Source organism: Rhinopithecus bieti, unplaced genomic scaffold, assembly GCF_001698545.2.
Source record: "Rhinopithecus bieti isolate Rb0 unplaced genomic scaffold, ASM169854v2 scaffold_34313, whole genome shotgun sequence".
In the NCBI taxonomy this organism is placed as follows: domain Eukaryota; kingdom Metazoa; phylum Chordata; class Mammalia; order Primates; family Cercopithecidae; genus Rhinopithecus; species Rhinopithecus bieti.
The window spans coordinates 408,848-421,115 of NW_016814509.1; positions in this window are offsets into that span (position 1 = coordinate 408,848).

Below are 12,268 nucleotides of genomic sequence, written 5' to 3' on the forward strand. Positions count from 1 at the left end.
TTTTTTTTTGAGATGGCGTCTCACTCTGTTACCCAGGCTGGAGTGCAGTGGCATGATTTCAGCTCACTGCAGCCTCCGCCTCTTGGGTTCAAATGATTCTCATGCCTCAGCCTCCTGAGTAGCTGGGATTACAGGCTCACACCATCATGCCTGGCTAATTTTTTGTACTTTTTAGTAGAGACGGGGTTTTACTATATTGCACAGGCTGGTCTTGAACTCCTGACCTCAGGTGATCCACCTGCCTCGGCCTCTCAAAGTGCTGGGATTACAGGCGTAAACCACCATGTCAGGCCCCAGTCTTTTCTTCAGAGGCCTCCTCAGCACCCCACCCCCAAACCTGAGCTTTTGAGAGTCTATCAGCCAACTCAGAGGCCCGGGCAAGGCCCCAGGGGAGGCCCCAAGATGGCCTGGCCGGGAGTGTTTGTCTGTCTCTGGTAGAGGACTGAAAACACAACAGCATTTTTCCTAAAAATCAAGTGACCCCAAGACAGCTGTCATCTCAGAGGGCTGGGCCTGCAAGACCTCCAGGACTGCTCCCAGATCTCCTGGGCCTGCCTGTCAATGAGCTCCAAGGAGCGAGGGCATCACCACCACACGACCACCACAGTCACCCAGCCTGAACCCAGGGAACAGATCCCAGGAGAGCTGACTCAGGGCTGCCATGGAGACAGGAGGGCCAGGACAGGGGTTGGGGTGGAGGGCGGACAACCAGGAGAAACTCAGACCTAACCTCTACTTGATGCCAAACCTCTCCCTCCCACAAGGCCAGTGCTCAAGTTCGCCCTGGTTTATCCAAGCCAACATGTTAGGCCCCCTTGCCCATGAAGTCTTTCTTAATTCTCTCACCTGGATGGAATTAATTGGCTCATTTGTTTCTCAGCAAATATTTATTGCACCTTCCATGTGGCAGCTGGTACAGAAAAGTAAAGCAATCCTTCCTTGAAGGAGGCCACATTCTACTGGAGCAGATAAAGAAATGAGTGTGAAGAACACTGGACATACGTGTGTGTGTGCATATATGCCTATCCCATGTCCTGGGAAATCCTTTGGTCTCAAGTAGACTGGGACACTTGGTTACCCTAGAAAAGAATAGGTTCAAAAAGAGAGAGGAAGCCAGGGATCTGGCGAATTCACTGATTAACCACCTTGGGTAAATAAGCGTTGGCTGGGCTGGACACAGTGGCTCACACCTGTAATCCCAACACTTTGGGAGACTGAGGCGGGAGGATCGCTTGAGCCCAGGAGTTCGAGATCAGCCCTGGCAATATGAGAGATGCCATTTGTACCAACAATTTAAAAATTAGCTGAGTGTGGTGGCACACACCCATGGTCCCAGCTACTTGGGAGGCTGAGATGGGAGGATCATTTGAGCCCAGGATGTTGAGGCTGCAGTAGGCCATGACCAGTACTCCTTGAACTACAGAAAGTCAGCTAGCCTGGAATTGCCCAACCAGATTTCTAGCCTTGGATTCAGTCTTTGAAGATCGTTTTTTCCTTTTTTCTTTTTCTTTCTTTCTTTTTTTTTTTTTTTTTCAAAACAGAGTTTCTGGTCAGGCACGGCAGCTCATGCCTGTAATCCCAGCACTTTGGGAGGCTGAGATGGGCAGATCACAAGATAAGGAGTTCGAGACCAGCCTGGCCAACATAGTGAAACCCCGTCTCTACTAAAAATACAAAAATACATGGAAATACAAAAATACATGGAAGGTGTGGTGGCACGCACCTGTAATCCCAGTTTACTCAGAAGACTGAGGCAGGAGAATCACTTTAACCTGGAATGCAGAAGCTGCACCATTGCACTCCAGCCTGGGTGACAGAGCGAGATCTCATCACAAAAAAAAAAAAAAAAAAAAAAAAGACAGTTTCCTTCTGTCACCCAGACTGGAGTGCAATGGCATGATCTCGGCTCACTGCAACCTCCGCCTCCCAGGCTCAAGTGATTCTGGTGCCTCAGCCTCCAGAGTAACTGGGATTACAGGCATGTGCCACCACGCCCGGCTAATTTTTGTATTTTCAGTAGAGACGGGATTTCACCATGTTGGCCAGGCTGGTCTTGGGCTTCTGGCACCAAGTGATCTGCTCGTCTTGGTCTCCCAAAATGCTGGGATTACAGGCATAAGCCACCAGGCCCAATCAGAGGTGTTTTCTTCATGTCACAGATAAGCCACTGCACTCCAGCCTAGGTGACAGAGTGAGACCCTGTCTTCTTAAAAAAAAAAAAAAAGGTGGCTATAGGTGGACACAGAGAGGGTGTGTCTATATATGGGGAAGTATTAAACCTTTCCTTTGGAAGTGTTAAACCCACCACGCCCCTACCCCCATGGTGTTCCGATCCTGACTGCCCCTGGGCAGTTGCCCTCCGTCCCTGGCTCATAGGCCCTGCACAGCCCCTCGGCAAGGCTGCAGCTCTCTGTCACCTTTCAATGACCCCTCAGAGGGGGCACACTGGGATTCCATCCCCCTTCAACAGACAGAGGCATCTGGCACTCTCCCTTTGCTGGTAGCCTAGGCCCCAGTGGAATCATGCTTTGGCGATGTCTCCAAGCAGCTGTCTTTAACCCATTCGTGTCCAGCCCACCAGCTTACTCCACGCGCACGTTGACCCCTGTACTCATATTCTGTGCCCCTGTAGAGCCTCAAACACCCTCGAGGGGGGTCAGGGCAGCTTCAGCTAGAGACAACATGACTCTTAGTGTATTCCCCTCTGAGAAGAGACCCAGGAGCGCCCCCCCCATGCCCAGCCGAGACAGGGTCAGGAGGAGCGGCAATGTTGTTCTACCGATGCCACGCGTCCACCAGACCCCACGCCTGCCCGCTAGCCACAGTCACGCTCAATGCCGCCTCTGTTGTAAGGCTCCTTGTGAAAAGCCCCTGTGTTGCTGCTCCCAGCTCCAGTGAGGTCTTTGGCACAAGGTCTCCATTCATGCCAGGCTCGCCTTTCTTGGCCACACAGGCAGCCCTTGCTCCAAGAGGAAAGCTGCTGGGTGCAGGGTGGATCTTCCCCCTTGGCTCCCAGAGAGGCCAAGACATGCTGCCTGAATTCCCTCTCTCCACCCAGTGCCACCTTCTGTCTGCCTCCTGGGAAATCTTGACACCAGCTCAGAGGGACAGGGCTGAGGAGCACCCTGACTACCCCTCTGCTGACCATCATCTGAGCCCCCGGCTCCATGAAATGTCAACGAGAGGACATGCACAGACAAAGCGTACAGACAAAACTTTCTTCCGCTTCCAATGAGCTAGGGGTCTAAGAGACACCTATCTCTAGGGACTGAATAGAGAGGCAAGGCTGAGGAATGAGGCTGCGGACAGGGATTTTATCGGGCTAGCGAGTTAGCCGCCTGGCTTCCTGAAGCACATGCAGTTTGGCGAGTCGGAGTCCTTCACTATTTTGCAGACCATTCGTGTCCCAAGCAACAGAACACAGCAGTGGCTCTCAAATTTGAATGTGCCTCAGAGTCACCCGGGGGGCTTATTAAAACCCAGGCCAGAGGCTGGGCGCAGTAGCTCACACCTGTAATCCCAGCACTTTGGGAGGCCAAGGTGAGTGGATCACCTGAGGTCAGGAGTTTGAGACTAGCCTGATCAACATGAAGAAACTCCGTCTCTACTAAAAACACAAAATTAGCCGGGTGTGGTGGCACATGCCTGTAATCCCAGCTACTCGGGAGGCTGAGGCAGGAGAATCGCTTGAATCCGGGAGGCGGAGGTTGCAGTGAGCTGAGATCTGGGCAACAAGAGCGAAACTCCGTCACGAAAAAAGAAAAACAAAAAAACCCCAGGCCGGGCGTGGTGGCTCACGCCTGTAATCCCAGCATTTTAGGAGGTTGCAGTGGGAGGATGGCTTGAGCCCAGGAGTTTGAGACCAGTCTGGGCAACATAGTGAGACCCTATCTCTACAAAAAATAAAAAAAATTGGCCAGGCACGGTAGCTCATGCCTGTAGTTCCAGCCACTAGGGAGGTTGAGGTGGGAAAATCACTTGAGCCAGGAGTTCAAGACCAGCCTGGGCAACGTAGTCAGACCCTGTTAGACTTCCCTTGGTCCCTACAACCTATAAGGTGAGTAGTCGTTATTCCCATTTCACAGGAAACAAGAGGCCCTAAGGTCCATCACTGGCCCAAGGGTAAGCAACTAACAGAGTGGCAAGCAGCACAGGTTCTGAGGCCGGGTGGCCCGACACCAAGAGGGGAGGTGGAGTTTGTCAAAAAGCTTCCAAGAGGAAAAGTGACCCAAGCCACAAGGCGAATGCAGTGAGCAGGATGTGCAGTGAAGAAGGTGTGGGGAGTTTGTGAAATGTCATATTGAAATCGGGGGTGTGGGATAATTGAGAAGTGTGGTGGATGTGGGTGGCCAGGTCAAAAGGCCACATCAAAGGGCCTCGCAGCGTGAGTTGTAGAGGCTGGGAGGAGGACACCCTGGCCGCAGGGGGCCTTCGGTGCCACACCAAGGTCCCTGGGCCAGGCACTGCAGCTATAGCCTGCTACTGCAGAGTCTGAAGTTGGCAATAGCACCACTAAGTCAGTACTTCAGGGAAAGTATTCTGTCTGCTAGACGGGAGCAAAAAGAGCTTGAGGCGAGTTCACGAACCAGGCAGGTACTGACAGAGAGGGAGGCAACTTCCCTGATATTGTCATGTGGTAACTGGAACAGCCCTCTATGGGTTGTGTACTCCATTTCTTATCACTCCCAACCCCTCCCCAAAGACTATTTATGAGTTGTCATCTTCTGTGCTTTTTCTCACCATCTGAGGGATCCTCGTGACCCCCAAAGAACTCGATGTCCTGCAGAGAAGGGAGAAGAGGTCAGGGTGAAATAAGCTGGCAGAGTGAGGGCCGGCAGACATTTACCCAGATGGCCAAGGACCGCTGCCACATCAAGCGCCACTCAGTCTCTTCAAGACATCTTACAGAGAGAATTCTTGGGACTCGTTCTCTGTCTCTTTTTCAATCCTTATGATAGAACAGCAGCTTATTCTTTGTTGTTCAGCCTCCAAAGGAGAAGAACAAAAGAGCCCTGAGCCAAGTGAGTGCTCCTCCTAAAGGGTCCTCGGAAAGTGAACAAGTTTCCACCGCCTGGGCGTAGGTGGGGTGTTTTGTCTGCTCAACTCGCCCGCCCAGGGGCTGCTCCCACTGGGGACAGGAGTGCAAGAGTGTGCACTGCCTGGTGCAAACGTCCCTGCCATGTACCGGCAGAACCACGCACAAGGCCCATCCGTCAGCTGGATCACAGAAGTGTCTTCTTACATGAGGACAAGTGCATGCGCTGAGTGTGGCCATGCCTAATTTCATTTCTCCTCATCCAGGCTTTTAGTGAGTGGGCAACAGGCCAAGCCGGGCCTGGAGGAGAAAGTCGCCATTCCCATCCACAGCGCCTGTGGAGCACAGCCAGAGGTGGGGGGAGATGCCGTTTGAAGGAGGCTCTTTGGAAATTCTTCACATTTTTTGGCTTTTGTCTCTGGGCATTGAGATGGAGACCCACATTTTACTCTGCGGAGAGTTCCCAGTCTTCCTTTGCATTCAAAAGGAAGATCCTAGAAGAGAGCTGAAAGAATTCTGCGGCTTTTTCATCTCAATGACCAATGGAGTCATTTAGGGGGTAGGGGGTCCAGCGAGATTTGTTTCACTGCATTTCCCTTTCTGTCTATAGCCCCAGCCCCAGGCCCAGGTCCTAAGTGATGTAAATGTGATGCTCTTTCTGGGAAGAGCAGCTCTCCCAGACTCCCTGGGTTCTCGGGTGAATGTGACAGGGAGTTAGGACACCTGGGTTCTGAGGACTCTGCAGGACCTCAGGCAAACCACGGTGAACTTGGAAGCCACATTCCCACCACCTCCCGGCATGGAGGAGAGTTTGGCCACATCCTCTGACTTCCTATGCAGGGAGCAGTGAGGGCACTGATGGTGATAGTTATGGTGTGTTCAGTGTAGGAACATGAATAAGAGGCAGGGACATCATGGATAAGTTCCATCAGGAGCTTAGCCAGAAGCTAACCTCAGCCAGGAATTTCAGATTTCCACATACCTCTCTGCCCAGCAAGTCTTTCGCAGTTGTGAAGGAGGATCTCTGTTACCATCTGAGATCCCTATCCTTTCATTCCTAGATGAATTGCTCATCCCTCTCCCACCAGATGCCACTTTGCATCCAAATCAACAAGCAACTGGTGATTCACAAGCAACTGGGGGAGGAGGAAGCTGGGAGGCTGCCCGTGAATACCATCCTTTGACTGTCTCTTCTCACTGTCTTCCTGATTCTGGGACTCCAGATCACCTATACTCTGCAGGGCTTATGTCTTCTATTGTTTTTCTATTACCGAGAAAGGGGTTGCTTGAGCCACCCTATCCTTTTTGTGACCAAAATAAAGTCTTTATCAAAGGCCCAAAGGAGAGATCTTACAGAAAATGGGGCACATATTCCTTTAACTGTTCTCCAGTGCCCTCTCATAAGCCCCTCTTAGAGATCCTTGTACCTATCGTCAGGTTTTGTCCCCACCCACAGAACTGATCCCCCGCCAAGGGAAAAAACTGGCCTAGGTGGAGGGGCACCAGCCTTTAATAAATGAGTCTGCCAGGGCGTCATTAACTTACTGCAGGACCTCAGGGGAATCACTTAGCCTCTCAGCTTCAGCTTTCTCCAGCAAAAAAGGAAAAGGTTGGACTAGAAAACTTCTAAGATTCCTTCCAGACATGGCAGCCCTAAGGCTCAAGTGTAAGCTCCACAATTTTTTTTTTTTTTCTTGCTCTGTCACCCAGGCTGGAGTGCAGTGGCACAATCTTGGCTCACTGCAGCCTCGACTTCCCAGGCTCAAGCAATCCTCCCACCTCAGCCTCCCAGAGCTCCATATCTTACTGCAGGACAACTTATCCGTTTTCTTCTTCAGCTGTTCAGGTACTGGCCCTGCCCCCGGGGCCTGGCTATGACTGGAACACAGTAAGGATCCAATTCCTTTGCGGCTCAACCCTCCTGTGGGTGGCTACACAGTGCAAACCACAGAAAGACAATAGCCATCTCTCTGTGCAATGTGGGCCCTGATTAGGCTGCCCATTTCTCCAGGCTCTGACCAGTGTCACAGCACTGTAAAGATACCCCTTTCAGGGCCACTGCCCCAGTGTTCCCTGAGGGGGGTCCTTTCTGAGTGCTGGAGCCACAGCCTAAACAGATGCTTAGAACTTGTCTGCATTTTGGCAACTTCTCCAAAAGTATTTCTATTGCTTTTTTTTTTTTTTTGGCTTTTGCTTTTCAAATTTAGAAAACACATTTTTCCTATGAAAATGGATTATACTGGCTGGGCGCAGTGGCTCATGCCTGTAATCCCAGCACTTTGGGAGGCCAAGGTGGGTGGATCAGCTGAGGTCAGGAGTTCAAGAACAGCCTGGCCAACAGGGCAAGACCCTGTCTCTACTAAAAATACAAAAATCATCCTGGCATGGTGGCACGCGCCTGTAGTCCCAGCTACATGGGAGGCTGAAACAGGAGAGTCGCCTGGGTGACAGAGCAAGACTCCATCTCAAAAAAAAAAAAAAAGAGAGAGAGAGAAAGAAAATGAATTATATTGACTCAAATTTAGAAAAATTTCCTCTGAAAATGGATTATATTGACTCCTGTCGGCCCCTCCTTTCTTGAGATAAGCCCAGCAACTCCTTTACAATGAAATCCTGATCATCGGGAAAATGGCCTTTTCCTTTTTGTAGCAGACGGCCTCAGCTTCCCACATCAAGGGACAATGCAGTGTTCACTTCCACTAGCCTGGCTCCACTTGAGCTGCAAGCTCCCTAGAGCCCTGTGCTTGCTTTGGTGAATGAGTGTGTGCCACTGTGTGTGTTGCTTCACATGAGTATTTATCTCTGTGTCTGTGTCTTTATCTCTCTGGCTCTCCCTACATGTGGCTCTCTGTGGCTCTCAGAGCATCTCTCTTTCCCGCACTGTCTGTCAAGGCGTGTGTTGGCGTGTTTGTCTCTCCATCTGCACAGGTCTCTCTGGGTCTGTGCACAGATGCTCCTGTTACTCCAGTAGAGTCAGCCCACTTTCCCCTTCCATTCACTGCCAAATTTCAAGTTTTTCTGTAGGTAACCAGTGGTGGCTCGGCCCCCAGGAGCAGTCTCTTTTCTGAACCTGTGCCTTCCTGGAAATCTGAGTCAGCACAGCCAAACTCCCTCCAAAACACAACTCCAATGACAGGAGGATGTGTGGGTGATGTGCCTTTCACCAAGTCTCCACAGGATGACACAGGAGAGATTTTATCCCATATGCCATCACACCACAAAAATTCAATCACACGTGCAGGGTAGACTACTCGGCTCTCTCATTAGAATTCTTCTGAAAGTGTCGCTTTTATTGTGTAGTTGACACCAGAAGACCTGGCTCACCTGCAGCCCCCTTTAAAAACACCACCTGCACCTTGGGACCTGCGGCAGTTGGGCCACAGCTGATTGGACCAAGGGTGAGCACCTGACCTGGATGCTGCTGCTCTATTGGTTGGCCAGTGTCCAAGAGCTGATGATTACCTGAGCCAATCAGGTTCTCCTGCAGCTAGTGCCCAGGGGGACCCATGTGACGGTTGGCAGAGAAGCAGAATGGCCCTGGAAGAAAAGCAGAGAATAGCCCTGGAAGGAAAGCAGGGACGGGAGGGATGGAGCCATGAGGCCGCAAAGGAGAGGAGGCTCAGTGCTCTCTCCCCAGAATGAGAAGCTGCAGGTGCAAGGCTGTACAGCTCAGGGCTCTGTTACAGTGCTTCTCTGCACCCCTACCTAGCAAGTGCCACAGGACACATTGGGTTACTGATAAATCCTGTTAAATGGCGCCTGGATGGATTCCTGAAACACTTCCTTGCCTTTTGGGGGCTCAGAAACTGATACCCCAAAATATGGTGAGGCGACATGCAGAACTGTAGAAGCCTCAAGGTCTCTCTGACCTTTTCCCCACTCCCACCGTCTCTCCCAAAGAAGCTGAACTTCCTTTATGTGCCTGAGATCCAGATCATTGTTTTTTTCTTCCCCTTTCTGTAAGACCAAGAATGTAACCACACCTGAACAGACCCTTTCACTGTCCAAGAGAATTATTTCTGGTTAATCTCTGTTTCCTGATCCATTCATTCTCCCCAGTAATCCCCCCAACAGAATTCCTGTTCTCCCCCGTCCATAACTTGTTTTGTCAGGTTGTAATATAAACTTTTGAATCTCACTGGGCGAGGGGGGGTCTTCATGCTGCGGGCTCCCGTGTCTACATATTAAATAAATGTGTATATCTTTTCTCCTATTAATCTGCTTCATGTCAGTGATTTTCAGGAAACCTTCATAGGGCCAAGGGGAAAGCTCTTCCCTAAACCCTCAAATCACATCCACTCTCCAAAAGGCCAGCACTCCGCTGATTTCTGCTCTTATTGCTTGGGAAGATCCCTGGATCCCTTGGAAGCCAGCCTTCAAGAGCCTTGTTGGCTGTTTTCTTTTGTTTCTTGTTTGTTTTTGTTTGTTTGTTTGTTTTTGTTTTTTGAGGCGGAGTTTCGCTCTTGTTGCCCAGACTGGAGTGCAATGGTGAGATCTTGGCTCACCACAACCTCCGCCTCCTAGGTTCAAGCGATTCTCCTGCCTCAGCCTCCCAACTAGCTGGGATTACAATCATGCGCCATCTTGCCGGGCTAATTTTGTATTTTTAGTAGAGACGAGGTTGAGAAACACCGTTGGTCAGGCTGGTCTCGAACTCCCAACCTCAGGTGATCCATCCGCCTTGGTCTCCCAAAGTGCTGGGATTACAGGCATGAGCCACCGTGCCCAGTCTGTTGTCTATTTTCATGTGTTATATGTACAGGTTAAGTGTGCTGCTCAGTGGGGTGTCTGGTACCCTTCCTTGAATGACAGTCTGTGTAACTGAGGCCCTGAGGGAAGTTTGGGTCAATTTCTCGAGTACAGATTTGAGGTTGGGGTAAACACGGCTGAGGGGCTTTCCTCTCCCTTCATATCCTTCTCATACCATCACTTGAAGACAGTTCTTCCCCCAGTACCCAATCAAGAGAAATCCTGGATCTCTTTGTCTTTGAATAGCAAGGACCATCCACAGAGCACCTACTACCTTGTTGGGTCGCATGAGTTCCCTCCACCCAATGTGCTCCACTCTGGCTGGGCCATACAGTTAAAGGGGAGTGAAGCTGGAGAAGAATGTGTGGACGTTTGAGGCTTTCATCTCTTAAACAAATAGCAAATTCCTCTGGGCTGCCTGTGCTGGAATTAAACAATGATGTGTTCAGGGAGGCTCTAAGGCGTTCCCTTAGCAACGCCCAGGCTGTTTTCAGGCAAGATCTAGTTAAAGAGGAAAGAGAACAAAAATAATAAAGGGACGGGTCTGGATGGAGTCCAGGAAAGGGGGTCTTTTGGCTGAATGTGTGTGTTTTGTGTTCTGATGTGTTTGCAGTCCTCCTTTATGCTAAATTTCCTCTCGCCTTCCCTGGTACGTCTCACTGTTGCGAGGTGGGCTCACTGGAATACTAATGGAGGCTAAGAAGAGCACACGCTACACACGGGGACCAGTTAGGTAGGGAAAGATGTCACGGCTGGGACTACCTAAGGGAAAAGTGACACATATGAAACCTGCTAGGTTGGCTCTTGCTATCATAAAGGTCATGGGAGGAAGAGGGTGAGCGGCCAGGCTCCTCAAAGGTGCTTGGGCCTTAGGCAGGGCAGAGGCCTGTATGGTAGAAATCCATCAGACCCTACTCACAGTGTGATCTGTGGACAGCAGCAAAGCCATCCCCTGGGAGCTTGACAGCAATGCAGAATGTCAGGCCACCCCAAGCACACTGAAGCAGGGTAGGTATTTTGACAAGACACCCAGGTGATGAATGTATGCCTATAGTTAGAGAAGCAGAGCCCTTTCTCTGTCTCTCCCAGGATTCTGCAGATCAGATTTCTTTGTTTATTTGTTTGTTTGTTTGTGACACTCTGGCTCTGTCACCTAGGCAGAAGTGCAGTGGCTCGATCTCTGCTACCTGCAATCTCCACCTCCCAGGTTCAAGTGATTCATGTGCCTCAACCACCCAGGTAGCTGGGATTACAGGCGTGCACCACCACTCCCCAGTAATTTTTTTTTTTTTTTTTTTTTTGAGACAGAGTCCCGCTCTTTCGCCAGGCTGGAATGTAATGGTGTGTTCTCGGCTCACTGTGACCTCCGACTCCCAGGTTCATGCCATTCTCCTGCCTCAGCCTCCCAAATAGCTGGGACCACAGTGGCCCACCACCACACCCAGCTAATTTTTTGTATTTTTAGTAGAGATGGGGTTTCACTGTGTTAGCCAGGATGGTCTCGATCTCCTGACCTCATGATCCGCCCGCCTCGGCCTCCCAAAGCACTGGGATTACAGGCGTGAGCCACAGCCCCTGGCCAATTTTTTGTATTTTTAGTAGAGATGGGGTTTCACCATGTTGACCAGACTGGTCTTGAACTCCTGGCCTCAAGGGATCTGCCTGCCTCGGCCTCCCAAAGTGCTGGGATTACAGACATGAGCCGCTGCACCTGGTGGGATCCTGCAAATTTATCACCAGCTTTCTAGAGTCAAAGTGGACTACTAAGGCAAGGTGGCAATTCCACAAAAAACCAAGCAGATTCAGTTTGCTGATTGATAATGCAGTTTTGGGGTGTGTGTGTGTGTGTGTGTGTGTTTTGAGACAGGTCTTACTCTATCGCCCAGGATGGAGTGCAGTGGCACAATCTCAGCTCACTGTAACCTTTGCCTCCTGCGTTCAACCAATTATCCCACCTCAGCCTCCAGAGTAGCTGGGATTATAGGCTCATGCCACCATGCCCAACTAATTTTTTTTTTTTTTTTTTTTTGAGACGGGGTTTCACTCTTGTCACCCAGCCTGGAGTGCAATGGCACAATCTTGGCTCACTGCAACCTCCGCCTCATGGGTTCCAGCAATTCTCCTGCCTCAGCCTCCCTAAGTAGCTGGGATTACAGGTGTCTGCCACCACACCCAGCTAATTTTTTTGTATTTTTAGTTGAGATGGGGTTTCACCATGTTGGCTAGGCTGCTCTTGAACTCCTGACCTCAGGTGATCCACCTGCCTCGGCCTTCCAAAGTGCTGGGATTACAGGCATGAGCCACTACGCCTGGTCAATTTTTGTATTTTTAATAGAGACGGGGTTTCACCATGTTGGCCAGGCTAGCCTTGAACTCCTGACCTCAAGTGATCTGCCCACCCCGGCCTCCCAAAGTGCCGGGATTACAGGCCTGAACCATTGCGCCCGGTCTTGGTGGGTTTTTTTTTTTTTTTTCGAGACGGAT